The sequence below is a fragment of the Primulina eburnea genome, chromosome 7 (assembly GCF_022965805.1).
Source record: "Primulina eburnea isolate SZY01 chromosome 7, ASM2296580v1, whole genome shotgun sequence".
Lineage (NCBI taxonomy): Eukaryota > Viridiplantae > Streptophyta > Magnoliopsida > Lamiales > Gesneriaceae > Primulina > Primulina eburnea.
The window spans coordinates 2,686,577-2,707,640 of NC_133107.1; the positions used below are offsets into that span (position 1 = coordinate 2,686,577).

General features: G+C 34.9%; 1 pseudogene; it reads left to right on the top strand.

The window, feature by feature from the left end:
* Positions 1–16,408: 16,408 nt before the first annotated feature.
* LOC140836586 (ethylene receptor 1-like) lies at positions 16,409–20,196 on the top strand (annotated as a pseudogene).
* The last annotated feature ends 868 nt before the right edge of the window (positions 20,197–21,064 follow it).

A 21,064-nucleotide genomic window follows, 5' to 3' on the forward strand; every position in this document is an offset into this window, starting at 1 on the left:
ATACCTTTTTGACCGGAGTGCTACCGGGTTATATCCACCGTTTTTTACAAACTGCTCCTCACAGTCCAACCACACGATCGCAACCGATGGTTACAGACGCAGATTCCTTCAGCAGCACTTGGCACAACTCTAATTCGTTTCCTACCTTAGAGTGTACAGTATAAGAAAATTTTTTGAAAATAATACATGAGAGGGGCTAGAGCAAAGATCTCTTTTATTCAAACACAAATATTTATATATTACATAGTAACCTCCTGTAGAGGAGGAGAAACTTTTTTAGCTACTTATAGTAGCTGGACTTTCTACACACATAAAACTTGAAAGAAAATATTACAACCTTATATGAAAGAAATGAGGAAAATGTTTGATGATCTTCACTTCCTTCTTCCGGCTTTATTTATAGGAGACTCTTTCGGATTTGAAACTCGGATTTCAAATCTTCATTAGCCTTTACAGCTTGCTTGGGGACCATGTAGTGGTTGAAGGGTCCCTGTCTAGATTATCAATCTGGACATCAACTTCTCATCCTCCTTTATCTCTCTTAGATACCATTGACGATGAGTTTCCAGGATATCGGCAGTAATTTCATCTTTTTTATACTCTTTGAAATGATTTACTAACCATTTAAGAGCTTCTGCCTCTTTCCTCTTGTATGTTAACCTTCTTTTCAAAACTTTCAAATATACTCGATACATTTTTTAGTTTTGATTCTGGTGTGTTAACTGGTTGTCATTCTGTCTTTATTTATAGATGAATTTTCGGGACCAGTTAATTTACTTTTTATTCATTGGATTCCTTTTAACTTGGTATCCAATGCTTGCTGAGTCATCCACTATTTGTTATTGGTGGTCTATTTGTCCTTTACCACTAATTAGTGGTTGTCTTGTTTCTACCACTCACATGGTAGTGGTCCTGCTTTTTGTAATGGAGGGTCACATGTCCCTTTTAATTTTGTCGAGGAATCTTCGGCTTTTTGTTTCCTCGAGAAAAATGTGAATGTGTTCCTTCCCCACTTGTCCTTGCTTCGGTAAAATGTTTGCGATCAGATCTCGGTTTGAAACCTTTACCGAACTCTGGTTCTTTCTGAATTTGGCATTCAGGGCAGATGTTCTCCGACCATCTTCCTATGTGTGCCATATTACAGAACTTTCGGCGAGTCTCTTTACTTGCCGGTAGCTTGCTGTTCCACAATAGATTTCTTTTCTTTTCAAATAGATCTTCTATGAAACTTGTTGTTTTCCCTGTCATGGTATTCAACAGGAATGATCCGTTCACTGAATGATTGTAAAATTTGAACGGAAACTTGACTTTGTCCATCTCAGTAAGACAGACCCATAAACCCCAAGCTCTTCTGGTGGAAATGTCATATTCAGTAATTGAAGCAACCAGGGGTGTTTCTTCTATTGGAGGATCCTTGTTAAATTTTTGGATATTAATTTCCGGCCTCCTTAGCTTGATGAAATGAAAGGCTTCGTGAGAACCTTTTCCTGCTGAATCTGGTGCTGCACTGAAAAAGTATAGCTCCAAAACATCTCCTCTGGACAAATAATCATTATTCGCCCAAGTTTCGTGAACAGCTTCCTGGATCCACTTTGGTAGACCTGAGATTTCCGGAAAGCTGGGTGATGTAGTATAAACTGAGGCCAGAGCCCCGAATTCATACCATGATTTAACCTCCTTTGGATATGAATTTTGTTTCATCCATACCCTCGGATATTTTCCTGATACATCAACCCTATTGGTGGCTGGGTTAATGCCAATTCTTGTTTTTAATTTCTCCCAATTCTGCTGGTAAACCTGAAATGGAAAAATTGTTGTTTCGTTAGTACCAACCTTAGATTTGCCTTTATCAATTCGAGGCCTAAGGTTGATCTCTCCCTCTTCAATCCCCGAGGTGAAGGGTTGACTTGAGGACTCAAGATAAGGATCAGGAGTCTCAATTTCTGTTTTAGCCGACTCATCTGGTGATGATCCCGACTTAACACTTGTGCAAGGGGTATTTGAATCCCCCGCTACAGGTATAGAGTCCTGTACTCGAAAACTCTCCATTTGGGAAACCAATGGCTTCTCAATGCCCTGGAGGATAGGCCTTTGCATTACAGACCATAACTGAGTATATGCCTGTAAACATCCTGTATTCGATCAGAGACAATTCTCTTATCAGCTTGTTGTAGCCTTCCCGCAACTTCTGCGTTAACAGCTAACTTGTTGAACTCGGTTTGAAGCATTTCAAGGTGTTCCCTCAAATGCCTCTGCATCTTGATAATAGCATCAATGTCAATGCTGTCCATCTCTTGTTAAAAAATCTGCAAGAATATTTTCATGAGATTTTATTATCATAATATCAAAAATATAATTTTGACATAAAGCTTGCCATCGTAATAATCTAGCCTTCTCAGGTTTAGACTCAATTCTATTCCTCAAAAAAGCTTTAACTTGAGTGTTATCAACTTTCAAAGTGAATTTCTTTGCAAGTAAAAATAACGGCCATTTTTCAAAAGCCCTCTTTACTGCATAAAATTCCTTTTCGTTGATATGCCATCTTATGGCTTCTGCATCTGAGAATAGCCCACTACAATATCTGCATGGTTGTTCTCCATCTGGTGTGAGCTTTGTTAATACTGCAGCCCACCAATGATCACTGGCATCGGTATACAATACCAGATCATCATCGTCTTGAGGAATAGCCATCTTCGGAAGATTTTTGCAAATCTTCTTTAAATGGATAAGTCCTTTTGTGTGTTCGTCTGTCCATATAAATCTAGCATCTTTTTTCAACAATGGACTGAACACCTTCCTGTGTTTTGCTAGGTTTTTAATAAACATCCCAGCAAAATTAACAACCCCTAAAAAACTTTGAAGTTGCTTCTTGTCTTTGAGATTCTCTGGGAAATTCTGCACTTTTTTCACTATGTGTTTTTGCATAATTATTCCTGACTCATCGATTTCAATTCCGAGGAATTCAATCTTTCTTGTAGCAATGACCACTTTCTTTTCAGATAAAACCAGTCCTTCTTTCTTACAAACATTAGAGAAAATTTCCAAATGTTTAACATGTTCATTCATATCTTTGGATGCTATTAAAACATCGTCGATGTAAACAAATATAAACTTAAAATAATCTTTGAAAAGATTATCCATTTTTCTTTGAAATATCTGTGGTGAATTAGCCAATCCCATTGGTAATACCTCCCAGATATAATGTCCTTGCGGGGTGGAGAAAGCTGTGAATTTCTTGCTTTCTTCCTGCATCCGAATCTGATAGAATCCGGATTTGCAATCAAACTTAGAGAATATCTTGGCGTTGCGTATGCAACTAATCAAGTGTTCTCTACTAGGTATAAAATACCCATCAAACTCCAGAATTTTATTAATTTCTTGATAATTAATAACCAATCTGGGTTTTCCTCGTTTTATCTCACCATGGTTTCTTACTAGGAAACCTGGACTGCTATATGGTGATATACCTGCTTTGATCAAACCAAGGTCCAAATGTTCCTTGATTATAATCTGCATATCCCTTTGATCAATGATGTTCATTGAGATGGGTTTACAACGGACAAATTCATATTCTTTGCCTTCCTTGATCTTAAGGCAAGCCCTGAGTTGATTTCTGTCCCACCATGCCAAGGGATCTTCATTGTAATTTTCTTTGATCCTCTTCTTGACATCTTCCAATGATACCTTAGACTCGAACTCTACTTCATTTGTTTGTAGAGTTATCTTAAGGCATTCTATATCTTCTGTTTGGAGTTCTTTATCTGCTCTCAACTGGAGCATTGTTTCTCCAAACCGTCTTGAATCCTTCATTTTTGGGTTCGGAAGTTTTCCTGAATCACCACGCTTGTTGCGAAACTGGATTGGCAATTTTCTGTAAAATGCCTCTCGAAGTCTCTGGACTATGATTTTGTGAGCACATGGTGTTGTGAACACTAATCTTCTAGTCTCATTTTCTTGTGTATAGGACTTGAACATTTGTAGGAAGTTATTTCCTAACAATATGTCAGCTCCTGTATCATGAAAATAAATTGGTGGTGTCTTTACCTTGTACCAAGGTGTTTGTCCAGCACCGCCAATCATGATTTCAGTCATCTTAATCCCTTTACATAAGATTAAGATTCTTCTGGAAAAATCTCTTCCAGCAATCTTGGGTAACTCTTCTTCCAAATTATTTGGAAAAACTCCTCGTTTTGCTGTACATATTCCAGCACCTGAATCAATATATGCAGCAAAGTATTCTGCCTTATACTGTTCATACAACATTCCTACTGGAATGTATATGGAGAATGGACTTGTGGTCATTGGACTTTCCACATCTTATCTTCTGCCATAAACTCCATTCCATACTCTAGACGTTTCCAAGGTTTGTGTTCCTCGAGAAACTCTAGTCCAAGAATCAGTCGATCTGATTCTTTTCCCGGAATTCCTTGAATATGGACTTCCAATTCTCCGATATTAATCAGTCCTTGGTAAGTTCCTTTCGTAGGTTGTTCCAAATAGTATATTGAATTACAAGGAAATTGATTCCTTTGCTTTGTAATATCAAATACTATTTCAACCTCCTTCCATCCTTCCGGGCATCTAAGTTTTCTTATTGTAGAAAAATTTTTCAGCTCCTGTTGGGTTTCTATGACAGGCTTTTTATCCCATCTGTAACTTGTAATTCTATCTCCTTGAAAAGATAGTCTTCTTGATTCCAGTCTAAGACTTTGATTCCTCTGTAGAATTGGTTTGTCTTGGATCTGGATATCTGTTTCCTGTATTAAAGGAAACTTGACTCTGTCTGGATAAATTGCCTGAGCAACTTTTCCGAATATCTCAGGGATTTCAATAAACTCATTTCTAATAAACAATTCAGAATGATGTGTATTAGATAGAGCATATGAAATTTGATAGGTAATAGAATATGGTCTATTACCTTCTTTCATCAACTTTTTTTCCTTGAAGTTCTGATGCAATGTCAAGGCTCGGCTGAAATCTCGATCTGCCAGGTTGTAGGCTATCCTTGGATAGATTACTCCTACAATCTTTCCCGCACATAGATTTCCTGAGATTGTTCCCAGTACTGAATCTTGTAGATTCCCCATTCTTTTATCGCATATAGCAATATCAATCGGTGAATCTATCCCTTATTTGAAAGTGGCCTTTATCATAATTTGGATTGCTCCAATATGAATCCAGGACATTGTCCTTGCTACTTCTATCTTGAGTTTTTGTAATTCCTCTTTGATTTCTTCGGAAGGAATTAACTGCATCTCCATTCTATTTCCTGTAAGTTCCATCGGGATTGCCATTTCCCTTCGAGAAACTTTATAGATTAGATGATGCTTCATGTTTCTTAGGCCAAGACTTCCTAAGAACTTTTCTACCTGTCCTGCAGAGAAACCTTGATATCTCTGTAGACTTGGATTTTCTCTCATGATTCTTTGAACCATGTTATGAGATATAGTTGTCTGGCTGAAAAACCCAGACAAATCTTCATGTGTTTCGTGTCGAAACACCTCGTCTTCAGTCTGATTCCGATTTTGTTCCATCAGATTCTTCCTGACTTAAGACTTCCTCTTCTTTATATATACTTTCATCTGAGGCAATATCCTCAAATCTGTATATTTGAATAAGATCTTGGTAATAAACTGCTTCTTCAATATCCGGAGTAGGATCGAAGCGTTTAATACCTCTTTTTTCATTTTCTGGACAATTGGTCGAGATATGACCTCTTGCTCCACATGTCCAGCAATTACAATCCTTGAAACTTTCATTGGTTCGAGTATGAGCTCTTCTGAAAGTTTTCTTTGTAGGTGTTCTTCCTGTGCTTCGAGATGAACTCGATGCTTGGGATGATATCCTACTTCTTGATGGTCCGCTTCTTTGTCCAGATTTGTAAGATCTGGCTTTTTGTTTAGACCATACGGTTCTTGGTTTCCAAGAACTTCTTCCACTTCTTGCATAAGGATGAGTCTTAAAACTTTTCCTTTTATGCTTCTGTGGTTTACTTCCAATAATCGTTGGAAGATCATTTTCTTTACAACACAAAGGAGTTCTTTTGTTTATACCCCTTAAGCGTTTGTAATTCTTTTGTAATGCTGCCATGTGACACCATTCTGCCAGTTTTCTTTTGAGGAAAGAGGCTCTTCTTGCCAATGTATCTGGATTACCAGGTACGTATTCCCTTATGAGCATTTCTCTCCAAGGACTTGGCATTTTTGCGAAGAAAAGCTGCATAGCTATATCTTCTTCGACTCCTGAATTCCATCTATATTTGGTGAATAACATAATGTATTCATCTACCAAACATATATCATGTAATTCAAGACTATACAGAGCTTGAGTATATTTTTTCTTTTTCTCTGTATCTTGACTATTGAAATAGTCTACCCCTATAAAGTGTGCTTTGAATAGGGTAGCCATCTTTCCAGCGATCTCACTAAGAGATTCCCCAGCTAGGACTGACTCTTTCATGTCTGATGAAGTCATGTCCCAAGCAATTTTCACTGATCCCATAAGACTCATTTCCAAAAGTTTAATGAATCCTTCTTTGTTGAGATCAAGTGTTCCTGCTGCAATTCTCATAGCAGATGTCCAATCGTCTATGAGTTCTTCTCTGTTTTTGAAGTCTAATACATCAAGGTTAAGCATAACCCCGTAAGGATGTATAGGATCTAAAACAGTTTTCCCATAGGGTGTTTGGTGCAAAGGAATTTGAGTTCTCCTTGCCCTTGTTCCCGCTGGGTGTGATCCTCCACCAGTATGGAAATCAGTCTGAGATTCTCTAATATTTACATTATGAGATCCCATACTTTCCCTTGGTAGTTCCTGAGAAGATGACCAGGTTATTGCGGGTGGTGTTTCACCTACTGCTGTGTTCATCTTTAGATCTACTACTTTGAGGTTTGCGAAAGATTCCGCAAGCTCTTGTAGATCCTCTAAACCAATCCTTTCTAAAGTTGTCATCAGATCAATTTCTTTTCTGAGACATATTTAATTAGATTGATCATCTTTTCTTCTTCAGTCAAAGGTTTTGACACCACTCTGGCCTTCCCTTGTTGGTGTAACAAAGGTTCGGTACCAAAGGATGGTGGTAACCAACCTCCCGAAGTACGTCTACTAGAACTTGGTTGTTGTTCTAGTTTCTGAATTCTTGTTTGGATATCCTTTAAGGTTACAAGAATTTCTTCTTGTTTCTCTAGAATTTTCTCAACTCTTTGAGGTACATAATATAGCAAAGTGCCATAACTTTGTACCGTTTTCTGGATTTCTCTAAGATCTGATGATAGCTTAGAGGAATCGGGTACTATCTTCAGAAACTTATTGTTCTGAATCATTACTTTACCTGATATTTTACCTTAGGGTGCTGATGCTTCCCTTCCGACTTCTGAGATCTAACAATAGTTAGAATCACTTGTTTATATTCCAAAATATTGGAATATTCCTTGTAAATTATTTTTCTCGAACCAAAGTTCGGATTCATAATTTTTTCGAAATTCTCCTTCTCATACAATTAGTTACTTGTAATAATAAATTTTTGTGTTTGAAATAAATCAACCATGCTCTGATACCATTTGAGAAAGCGCGGGGATCAATTATTATTTAAATAGGGTTAAGGGTATTTTTGGATTTTAAAACTTATTTTTATCTCTCCAGGGAGCTAAGGCAAAATGGGTTTGAATTGGGGACTGAACCCCAATTCTCCCTATATATATATATATATATCTTTAATTTGAAATATTTTTTTAATTAATTCACCTTATGTATGTGTCAACCATTATGGCACGTACGAGATAATATGATTACTATAATTATTAATAGATTACGTAATTAAATTTCCACGAAGTTGATCCATATTTAAGCGTCGATTACCGTCGTTTTCCGCTAATGACAAGTTCCCAACATGATTATCACCATATACTTAATTGTGTGGTTTATATCTGTTTTGTGTGATTTGTTTAATTAGTTAGTAATCAATTTGTGCATTCGAAGATGTAATTTACGTGGAGGTATTTTATTACTTATTATTCAATCAATGGAAAAGGTCATATAACTACTTGCACTCTAAATGTTTGCTCGTGATTGGCAATGACAAGCCCCCAACTTGTTCCTTAAAATAAACAAATAAAAACTTGTTCCTTAAAATCTCAATCAATAAGTTCTCATCAAAACATGATAATCAGTTCTTTGGTCAAACATAATTTTGGCAACTTCACAATATGAATTTAAATGGTGTTTCCCCATGCATCAATATGTGATGGTTAAAGTGTTTATAAAAGAATTTTTTTAATGATCAAACGATTGTTGTTTTATAAAAAAATCATAGTTGATAGTAACTGTAAATTCAGATCTTTTAAACTGTATAGAAGCTCAAATGTTATTTTTTGATCTTTCTCTTAACAGAAATGATTATTATTTTCCAACAATCTCGCTCTCAATAATATAACCCGTGATAATTGAATATTTGACGAGCGCTTGTCATTTTACAAAAAAATATTTAATTTCGAGCTATACGAGATATTTGAAATTACATGATTTGAATTTGGTTTAATTTTAGCATTGAAAGTTTTCATAGAAGTCGTGAATTAGTGCTCCTCGAATTTAATACAACACAAAAAAATTTACACAAAATTTCGTATGAAATCGTTTCACCATTCAATTTTGTGATACATATATCTGACATTATTATACTCATGAAAAACTATAATTTTTATGTCAAAAATTATGGACTGGATCAATCTGTCTTATGAATTTAGATTCGTGAGAACGTATCACATAACTTACTCAAAAACTTATAGAAGATATTGTAATGTTTTATATTTTGAGTATAATATGAAGTTATGAACAAATTAAAGCAATTTTAATTCACCTGTTTTACTGGGAATCTTGGAATGAACGTAAAATAGGAAATAATGGGTTTCTCAACTAACTAGTACTCCATAATAGATAATTTATACATGCATTTGCTTGGGCAACATTAATAAGATAAATTTAAATTTAATACGTACGATCAAGAATGCGATTTAGGGCGGCGCACCATATCCAAGTAATTAATACGAAATCTACATCAATATTTGTGCCAAATAAGTAATTACAAAATTTATATATATATATATATATATATATATATATATATATATATATATATATATATATATATATATATATATAATACGAGATTCTAATTTTATATTTACAAACTATTATTAAAATTATATAATTGTGTTGATATAGTTTTTAAGATATTGGTTTAGTTTTAATAACACTAAATTATATTTTTATGTACATAAAATAATCAATTTACTTAACCTTCATTAATATAGTAAGATGAACAGAAAATCCACACTTGGGACCCGAAAATGCCAGTAAGTAAAAACTTGTGTAAGACGATCACGCGAGTCATATTTTGTGAGACATATATCTTATTTAGATCATTAATGAAAAAATATTACTTTTTATGCTAAAAATATTATTTTTTATTGTGAATAACAGTAGGGTTGACACGTCTCATAGATAAAGATTAATAAGATCATCTCACAGAGACTTACTCATACAAGTAAGCGGTCCTTCATTTTTTTTTGGTAAATAAAATAATCAGTTTACTATATTTTTTAACTCGTCTCAAATATATAATTCATATTCTACATTTAATAAAATATTTTAATAATATATATCTATTTAAAGTATATAATTGTATTCAATTTGTTTTCTCGATATTACTAATAAAGGTATAATAAAAAAATTAGTTTGTATAATTTATTTCTTAATAAAATTCTTAATTTGTGTGAAAAATAAAGTGAACTATATAATTGAGATGAATATTATATATATGTCAAAAAATTTCTATAAGACAAACTCACATATCAAATTTATGATATGGATTTCCAACTTGACCTGACTCATGAAAAATTATTATATTTTATGTTAAAAAGTATGAAACGGATCGATTCGTCACACGAATATAAATATTGTCTCACATGATACCTATCATGTACATTATTTTTTTCAAATAAACTATGTACGTATCTACAAAGAAAGTAAGCGGATTAATAACGTCCTTGCTCGAATTGTTTGAATAAGAAGCAATACTGGACATAGAACTTTGTAAAGAACGAATAAACCGCCGACTTTAACTGGAAAAACATATACCGAACTGAACTAAATTGTTCGTTTTTAAATATGATGTAAAGGCAGGCTACAATATCCGAGAAGACAGTGAATCTTAATTACATTCATTCATGCACGCGTTTTAGAGAAAAATGCTTGCTAATAATTAGTTGTGTCTTGTAGCAAATTGAACAATAATTAGTTGAATCTTGTTTTATATATTTTATAATAAAAAAGTTGAAAAGCCCTTCATTTAAAAAGATCTTGAAAAGTATGAATAAATTTTTATTTATTAAAAAATACAGGCTATTTTAATAACTTTGGATAAAATCCTCGCTATTATATTAGTCCACTATCTTTGATTTTTGCTATTGTAATTGCAGTATTTTTTTTTCCCGGTGAAGCTAACATGAACAGTATCAATAAAAAAAAAATGACTGAAATTGTCAAATTTTTAAAAAAATATAAAATTAAAACTAAAATTCGACAACATAACAAACTGAAATCTAAAAAAAAAAATATAAAACCAAAATTACAATTTTCCAATCTTGTTTTCGCGTGATTATTTAGAATGTGCCTCTTTTCTCATCAACGTGCATCATTGAATTTCTGTTTTCTAATATATAAGAGTAGGAATATGCCCTCACGTCATTCAAACATACTCAAACGATGATAGAATCATTTTGTTTATGGATTTAGTTCATCAAATGAACAAAATATGCATGCTAGCTACATTATCAGTGACCACAATTTAAGAATGACAAGACTTCAATCAAACTTTATCGAAATATGTCGGTATTACATTCTTTGCACTCCACCATGCATGGCCCATTCCCGAAAGATTATCGTCTAGGAAGGCACATGGAAGCACAACATTGTACGTGAAAATGTGAGGCAGTTTCATATTTGGGGAAAAAAGGGGTGGGATGAAGACACACCCTATTACTCTATTTTATTCTTTAAAAGTTATGGGATGAGTTTGTTATGATCGAGTATCGATATCGAGATTTCGTTACAGACTCGAGATCTTAGACTCTATCACACCGTTTTCAATCCATTCTAAGACTAGTTTAATTTGCACTGACATTTTCTAGAGTGTCAATGAAGACAATGGCCAAAACAAAATAACATGGATGTTTAAATATTCATTGACATTTTGTAGACTTTGCAAAATGTCCCGTTTGATCTAAATTTAAAACAGCTTTCCCTCGTGTAATATATTTGAAAAAATGATTACATTTTTTTGTATCAAGTTATCCTCACTCGAACAAAAGATACTTCAAACAAATATTTGTATATAATAATGAATAATTAAATTACCAATTTATTTGAATCCTAAACGTGGGACTAAAACGAAACAATTGGACATTTTCGAGACATATACCATATGGATGCCACGTTTGTCCTAAAAACAACGTCATGAAGCCAAAAAGGTTGCTAAGTAATGCACCAAGACAAATTGGTCATGGCGTAGACCCTGTCCATTTGAAACTATGCCACTTGGACCCATATCTTTTTTATATTTATTTATTACCCTACTTTTTAGATTAAATGCATCCAAGCTTTCAATTTTAGTACGTGACTCATATCATTTTTTATTTTTATTTTTTTACAAACGTGACTCATATCTTTTATGGATGATGATTGGTTGTGTACTTGTGTTAGATTTTTTGTTCATATTTTTTTTTAATTTTATATAAATTTAAAACTTATTTTTTTGAAAAGATTATATGAAAATCGATCTATCTACTCGTACAGTCTAACCTGAGTTTTTTTTGCATTCACCTCTCCCGATAAACACTTATAACTCACGAGACATGGCGTGTCGTGATAAATTTTTAGCGTGTGAACGAGGCTTCTGTTCTCTAGTAGGAATGGAGCTCAACACCAACAATAATTGGAGTCAAAAGATCACCTGGAAATGTGAAAAGATCACGAGAAATAGAAGTATATATATATTCCCACAGCCCTCGGGGTTCTTTCTGGGCTGAATGGGCCGAAAGGTCTTCCCCTTGTCGCTCCTTTGTCTGGGCCTTGTCGCTCCTTTGTCTGGGGGCCCACTGGCAGACTTCTCCTTACATGTTGAATAATTGGATCATCGTTAGGGATGTCAATGGATCCGGGTTTTACCCAGACCCGTAATGAACCCGCGTGTATGGGGTGAGTTTGGGCATACTAAATGAGTCATGGGGTGGGTCTCGGGTCCAATTTCTCAGACCCGTCCGGATATGTGGCGAGTCATGGGTTCTATAATACCCGCCCCATATATGTAGATATAAATATTCTAGGGTTTTAGTTTTATTAATTTTCATTTCTTTAGTAGATCACCTCAAACATAACGATCGTAGCTATTCATATGTCAACTGTTGCATTTGAATATGCTTTTAACAATAATGGAAGAATAGTTGGTCTTCATCTTATTAGACTTAAATATTGCCTACTCACTGATTTTATATTGATATGTTTAAATTATGTTATGACTTATTTTTGGAGATATCAAGATTTTTCTGGAGAGCTAGTAACTCTTTTTTTATGTAATTTTTTATGTCGTGAAAATACTTTGTTTGTTATTATTAAATGTGGTTGAAAACATGAATTAATTTTCCACAATTTTGTATTTAGAGGCTTGTCTGTTTCTTAATTTAGTCATGTGAGAAGAAATATTACTTTTTAATTTTAAAAAAATTCGGGTCTCATGGGTCTTACGGGTCTACCCAGCCCCGTTTCGTATTCGAAGTGGGGTGGGTCCGAACAATATTTAACCGGGGTGGGACGGGTAATGGATCAAAGTTTTTTTCACGGGGAGGGTCTTGGGTTTAGCCAAACCCGCCCCATACCCATCCTATTGACATATCTAATCATCGTCAAAGAATTAGAAACAAACACGCTATATTCTTCTTATTTATTCTTTTTTTTTTTTAAAAAAAAAACATAGATTTGATACAACAAAAAAATGAAATTACACGAAATCAAAAAATACTTTAGTTCGTAGAGATTCGGGTGACCGACTGATACTTAATAGTCTACCGGACGATTTTCTCGGGCTATTAAGGAAAGATGGAATGCCGGCAAGCTTCTATCATCGAGGGGTTGGGGATGCGGACGGAAATACTCCGATGTTAAATTCAGGCGTTGATCGATAAAATCTTTCAATAAAGCGGTGTACTTGAATCATAATAAGATATTGTAACTTGACCATGCGGAACTGTTTGTTATATGTAGATTTTTGGGGAATTTTGTGAGCTCTGATCCATGGGCGCCTAGTTGAATTTAGGCAAAAACTTATGTGAGACGGTCTCACAGGTCATATTTGTGAGACGAGTCTCTAATTTGGATCATCCATGAAAAAGTATTACTTTTTATACTAAGAGTATTATTTTTTATTGTGAATATGGGTAGGATTGACCCGTCTCACAGATTAAGATCCGTGAGACGGTCTCACATGAGATCCAATCTTGAATTTATAAGTCTTTATATTAAATACAAATTTTGTTTGATCTTAACTCATCAAAATTAATGTAAATCACAAAATAAATAACGTTACAAAATTTTATCATTGTCTTACATCACAAAACTCGTATAAGATCGTATTACCGTACAATTTTGTGAAACTAATTTTCTGTCCGACTCGACTTTTGTAAAAGTTACTTCATATATGAATCAAATCCACACATTAAACAAATATCGATCCGTGAGATCGTGTCTTAAGAAAGCTACTCACACGTAGCGGCGAAAAAAAAAAAAAAGAAAAATATGCACAATCTTGCACGAAAGTAATATACATTAAAGTCTTGTTATATCAAATATGATGTAGTCTTGGATGAGTAAGAGTGGATAATACCGACCCAAATTCGTTATTTTTATCCTGTTTAGAATTTCAATATCACCTAACAATTTGATTAGACAATGCATCACTAAACCAATGGACAAATTGTACAAGAAAATGCTCTCTCTCTCTCTCTCTCTCTACATATATATATATATATATATATATATATATATATATATATATATATATATATATATAATATTTGGTGAAAAAATAATATTTGACTAAGAGTTTCTTCGTAACGATTTACGTGATAACATAATTTGTAGGTTAATGTGTGACTCAAACCAAAAGACTAAAGCATTGATCCGGAAAATACTGTAAACAAAAGGAACAGAGCCTTCTCTTTTACAAAGTGACATCGATTCGACCTAACGCGCTTGAACTAAAGTCGTTCTTTTTTTCTGGAAATTGGATCGATGCTGTGGTTTACAGCTCAAAGTTTATAAGCTTCCAGAACGATATACAAAATATTTTAATGGGAATTTTTTTTCTCACGTGTATTAATTTTTTTGTGATTTTGGTACTCTATGTTGTCGAATTTCAATCTTGGTCTGCAATCTTTATTTTCTGTTGATTTTTTATTCATTTTTATGATGTTGTTCTGACGTGAGTAGTATCATACCAACATTTTTTATGAAAAAATTGTCAACAAATCGAACATACAAAATTAAAACTAACATTTCATAACACAGAACATCAAAATTACAAAAATAATATTTTTTTACGTCGAGTCGGACTGAAAATTTGTCTCACAAAACTGACAAATGAGACGACATCATATGAATGTTTGTGTATGAAATAATAAATATAGATATCAATAGATCATTCGATAATCGATATTACGGTTCAATTCAGTCAAAATAATGCCGTAAATATTTACTTTAAAAATATTCAATTTTAGTTCAAACATATATAAAAAACCGCCCTCCCTAATGTTTTTGTTGTATGGTTGAAAAGCTTGATTTTTCAGTTTTAAGGTTTGACTGATTCCGTAAAGATGGTGTTTGTGTAAGCACTTACCTAAGCATGCCTACTGTGAATCGACAAAATTGCAAAGAGGAATATGGATTTTGATTTTGTGGGTATTTTCGTTGACCATGTCGTCATCTCACGACAACATTTTTGGGTCAACTCATCCATTATCGTGTAATGGAAGTGGGGCAAACGCATATTGATTTGGTTTTGATTGGGTCTTTTGTGAGAAGGTCTCACGAATCTTTATCTAAGAGACGAGTCAATCCTATCTATATACACAATAAAAAATAATACTCTTAGCATAAAATTTAATATTTTTTCATGGATGATCCAAATAAGAGATACGTATAAGACCGTCTCACACAAGTTTTTTAATCAAAAAAAATTCAAAAAACGAGATCCAAACTTGTTTTACTACATGTTCAAAAATAAAGTCATAATATTTAGATTTCTTTTTCATTTTTTAGTTAATACATTACTTTCAGTGTAGATTCAGCGACCATCACTTATTCAAAATATTTTTTACACGAAATTAATTTAGATAATCGATTATTTGTTTGAGAAAAGTACCATGTAATGAATGTGCAGTGTGAATTGGCTAACATGGAGCTATAAATCCGGGATAAATATTGGGCTACAAGCCTCTTTGTACCAAATCAGGACTCGTGGTCATGGACTTAAGTCATATGGGCTGGGACATTCTCTTCTGGGCTTTCAAAGTGAACCTTTTGGAACCATGAAACGTTAATGTTGTACTTGGATCGACGTAGATTTTTTTTGTTTTTGTTTCGTAACGCAAGAGTGCAAAGGTTTTCTCGAGTTGGACGGAGATCGACCTTCGAGCCCAAAGGCAGAAGGGAGGTTGACTTCAAGATTCACCCGTCGAGCAGGGACGAAAGTCGACCTTAGTGATCCGACTGTGCCGAGTAGAAGGATCGTCGTTCAATGGATAAAAGTTACTCTAAGAATAACTGGTTGATCTTCCCCAAGAACTCACATCGACGGGGAGTTTAGGCACCTCGATGTCGGCTCTTTGGCACCTGAGGCTGTAGTATGTTCCAAAAATATGGCGAACTAGCTAAGATAATGAACTTTAAATTTATCGTTTACATGTTAATTAATTAAATGAATTTCAAATTCGCGGAGTTTATAATCTGACACTTTTATTTGACTATGTTAGTTTATTATTTTCTATAACCAAATTGTTCATGCCGACCAAAATGAAAAGAAGTTGAAGAAAAATAGCAAATAATTATCTAAAAAGATAATAATTTAGCAGTTTTTGAATTGTACCTCGTGACTCGTTTTTGAGATTCACCACCCCTAACGAACACCTACTACTTTTACTACATTCACGTATCAATATCACTGACATATATATATCTGGACCTTTGGTCTTCACGTTTTCTTTGACATCCAACCGTCAACTTCTGACCGTGACAACACTGGGTCACAGTTATGTAGTTTTTAAACTTGTTATAGGAAATGCATGGAACCCGGACGTTTTCGCTTTCCCTCCGGTGAGGTCATTCAAGAAAATGTTCAAGCTGCCATTTCACATCGATATGGTAACACTTTTTTTTTTACGGACGAAACATTGTGCAGCTCGATTGTAGAGGAAATTCCAAGTGCTGGGTAATCCCCCTGTGGTGTGTAAAGTTCGATTTCTTCTTCTTCTTTCTTGAGCTTTAATTCTAGATTTTTTTTAACTTTTATGTTGTGTTCGCGATTTGTTGTTGAAGATATTGGCGATCGCTCTTGTGTTGGATCCTATTATGCTTCTACTCGTCTATTGATGATTTCAGTTCAAGATTTGTTCTTTGGCCAGAATGGATATTTTTCATGTTTCAATGTTGGTTAGCTGGGTGTTGATGAAGCGTTATATTTTGGTTTTTGGGTTCTAGTCAAGCTTTCTTTCGTTTGATTGGAGACAGGGAAGTTTCCATTTTAATAAAGGTAGCATTTATGTCCAGGTCTATCTGAAGATGGACGTGATGCTAGCTAGGGTAAGTTATAGGAGTATATTTGGTCTTGGAATGCTATGTAATTTGTCCACTGCAAGTTCTTCATCTATGTTTAGTTGGAAGCCATATAAGTATCAATATTAGTTTTTTGTCCAGCTATAATGTTCTTAGAGCCAATAATCTATAGACTTCCCTCGCAGTCGAACCATTCGCCAACTGCATGTACCAGGAATGCAGGGTTTGAACTGAGTGCAGTTACTGTTGATGGGAACGTCTCAAATTTCTTGATATAATTTTTCGTGGCTTTCTATACTTTGATCAGTTGTTGCGTCTGGATACTCGATTTACTCAAATCAGAATTTTTTTTTCTTTAGATGTCAATCTTCTTTATTATATAACCCATGGCGGAGATGGAATCTGTAAATTAATATATTATTTATTTATTAATGAAGGAATGTGAACAGCAGACATGTGGGGATCAGGCCATTCATATAGCGTGGAGGCCTGCAACTGCGTGGAGCCAGAATGGCCTGCTGATGAATTGTTGATGAAATACCAGTATATTTCAGATTTCTTGATTGCCTTGGCATATTTCTCAATTCCTTTGGAATTGATCTACTTAGTTAAGAAATCTGCCGTGCTTCCATATAGATGGGTTCTTGTCCTGTTTGGTTCCTTAATTGTTCTTTGTGGAGCGACACACCTTATTCATTTATGGACATTTACCATTCATACGAGAAGTGTGGCTGTTGTCATGACCACTGCAAAACTTTTGACGGCTTTAGTGTCATGTGCTACAGCTCTTATGCTAGTGCATATCATCCCCGATTTATTTAGTGTCAAAACCAGGGAGCTGTTTTTGAAAAATAAGGCTGCCGATCTAGATAGAGAAATGGGATTGATTCGGAATCAAGAAGAAACAGGTAGGCATGTTAGAATGCTAACTCATGAAATAAGAAGCACTCTTCATAGGCATACTATACTGAAGACCACATTCGTTGAGCTGGGAAGAACATTGGCTTTGGAAGAGTGTGCATTATGGATGCCGATGCGTAGAGGATTAGAGCTTCAACTGTACTACACTCTTCGTCACCAAAACCCGGTAGGACTTACCGTACCTATTCAACTTCCCGTGATCAATCAAGTGTTCAACGCTAATCATGCAGTGAAAATCTCTCCAAGTTCTCCCATTGCTAGATTTCGGCCTGCTGGAAAACACCTGCCTGGTGAGGTGGTTGCTGTCCGTGTGCCACTACTGCATCTTTCCAATTTCCAGATACATAATTGGCCTGAACTCTCTACGAAACGCTATGCTTTGATGGTTTTGATGCTACCTTCAGATAGTGCAAGACAATGGCATGCCCACGAACTGGAGCTTGTTGAAGTGGTGGTAGACCAGGTTCGAATTTTGTCACATCTATCCCCAACCATTTCAATGCTCCCCTTTTCTTTGTATGGATAGATCCATATATGTCATTGTGTATTATAAGTCTTCATGGTTATGTGATGATATCTTGGAGTTTCTTTCCTCTTTGATTATCCTTGAAACAGGTAGCAGTTGCTCTTTCACATGCTGAAATTCTGGAAGAGTCCACGAGGGCGAGAGATCTTCTTATGGAACAGAATATTGCCCTTGATCTAGCAAGAAGAGAAGCAGAGACTGCAGTTCGAGCTCGTGATGATTTCTTGGCTGTGATGAATCATGAAATGAGAACTCCCATGCATGCTATTATCGCTCTCTCATCCTTGCTTCAAGAAACTGAGCTCACACCCGAGCAACGTCTGATGATCGAGAATATCCTCAAGAGCAGCAACCTTTTGGCTACGCTTATCAATGATGTCTTAGATCTTTCAAGGCTTGAAGATGGTAGTCTTGAACTTGAGTTAGGAAGTTTTAGCCTTCAGTGCACTATTTAGAGAGGTACCCGTGCTGAATTGCTTGTTTTGACTTGCGTTGTGTTTCATGCTTCTTGCTAACAGAGAACCCGCCTCTTATTATAGGTCCTGAACTTAATAAAACCTGTAGCATCAGTGAAGAAGTTATATGTTACACTGAATTTATCTCCAGATATGCCTGAGTGCGCCGTTGGAGATGAAAAACGGCTGATGCAAGTTCTTTTAAATGTCATCGGTAATGCTGTCAAATTCTCGGAAGAGGGTGGCGTCTCTATTTCTGCTTTTGTTGCAAAGCCAGATGAGCTAAGAAATCCTCGATCCCCAGACTTTTTCTCTATACCTAGTGATAAACACTTCTATTTGCAAGTACAGGTCTGTTTCTGTTTCTACTTCTCTCTAGTTTTTTTGATTGGGTTTTTCCTTAATTCCTTTCTAGCTTTTAATATGAATTCTTTATATTGCATAGGTAAAAGATACTGGTTCAGGAATAAATCCCCAAGATATTCCGAAACTTTTCATGAAATTTGTTGAGAGTCAACCACTAGCTAATAAAAGTTCTGATGGTAGTGGACTAGGTCTTGCAATTTGTAAGAGGTATGAACTTCCTGATTCTGTCTTCTGATTATTGTTTTCTTTCTAAAACCTTTTTAGAACGACCTTTGCACTTTTTTCATTGGAACTTTTTGTATGATCAGGTTTGTAAATCTCATGGAAGGGCAAATTTGGATCGAAAGTGAAGGTCTCGGCAAGGGTTCTACTGCAATATTCATTGTAAAACTTGGAATTCCTGGACGCTCCAACGAATTGAAGATCTCTCGTGTGCCAAGAGGGCCAGGAAATCAAGTGGAGAAAAACTTTTCTGGGCTCAAAGTCGTGGTAATGGATGATAACTGGTCGGTAATTCATACACCTTTTGTCCTTGTTGAGGTTCTAATATTCGGCATGTGTTGCCATTAGTATTCAACACACGCATGTTAATCATGACGGACAATTACATAACAATTTATGATGCAGTGTCAGCCGTATGGTGACCAAAGGCCTCCTACTGCATCTGGGATGTGATGTGTTAGCTGTTGTCTCGGGAGACGATTGTGTCAACGCTGTTACAAATGAACACAGGGTGGTGTTCCTCGACGTCGTGAGCATGCCAATCGCCTATCATTTTGAGGTTGCTATGCTGATACGTGAAAAATTCTCAAAACAATCCAATCCCCATCTTGTTGTAGCACTCACTAGTGGAAACACTGATAAAATCATCAAAGAAAACTGCTTGAGGTTTGGTATGGATGGAATCGTGGTAAAACCAGTGTCTGTAGCTAAGATGAGAAGCATTTTATTTGAGCTCTTAAAGCATGGATTTCTGGCCGAATCCCAATGAACTAGAGACGCTTATAAATTGATGAAAACACATGAATATATATGGTGATTTTACTTACTTTTTAGTCTAGTTGATTCTTGTTTGATGTAATGAAAATTCTCAAGCGATTTCAAATTTTCAACCAAAGAATCCAACCAAAATCGAAGCAAAATTTGACGAACACCACACTCTAAACAGAGTTTATATATCAAAACCCGTCCTACCAAAATATAGGCAAACAAAAGACCAAGAAGCAAATTTGTTTCAATGCAAAAAAAAAAAAAAAAAAAATAAATCCAACAAGCAACATAATTGATATAAACAAACACAAATAATGTAGAGTGTGAAAAAAAACACTCTTATATTAACACAGAACCATAAGTTTCATTCAAATTTAAATTAATTTAAATTTCCAACAAAATGCACAAAGTAAAATATAATGTTCATGTAATATGATAGCTAATGGATAAACACCAACACAAAGAGTGGATTGCCACCATATGTGTTGTGCCTAAGTGATATGCTGTGTAAGATGTCTTTCGGCACCTTGAAATCACGAGGGAATTGAATTACTTAGAGAAAAAGTCCAAGCACGCTTTTTGAATCTTTCTAATCAATGTGATGACTTTAGAGCTTTTTTCAGCTAAGGTGGTATCGATTTGAAATTTCTATGCTATTACCAATTTACTAGATTGTACCTCGGTTCATTTATTATTTTCTAGTTATAAGTTGAATTATTGGAGGAACATGGACTTAAAAGATACCCATACCACCTTTGTTTCAATATATTTTAGACACCTTAGCTGAAAAAAGCTCTAAAGACATCACATTATCACAGAGACTCAAAATGCATGTTTGGAATTTATCTCCAAGTATCTCGGCGGGAAAATTATAGGTGTTATTATTGGAAAAAGCATATTCTAGGTGTAATTATTATTTTTTTTGGAA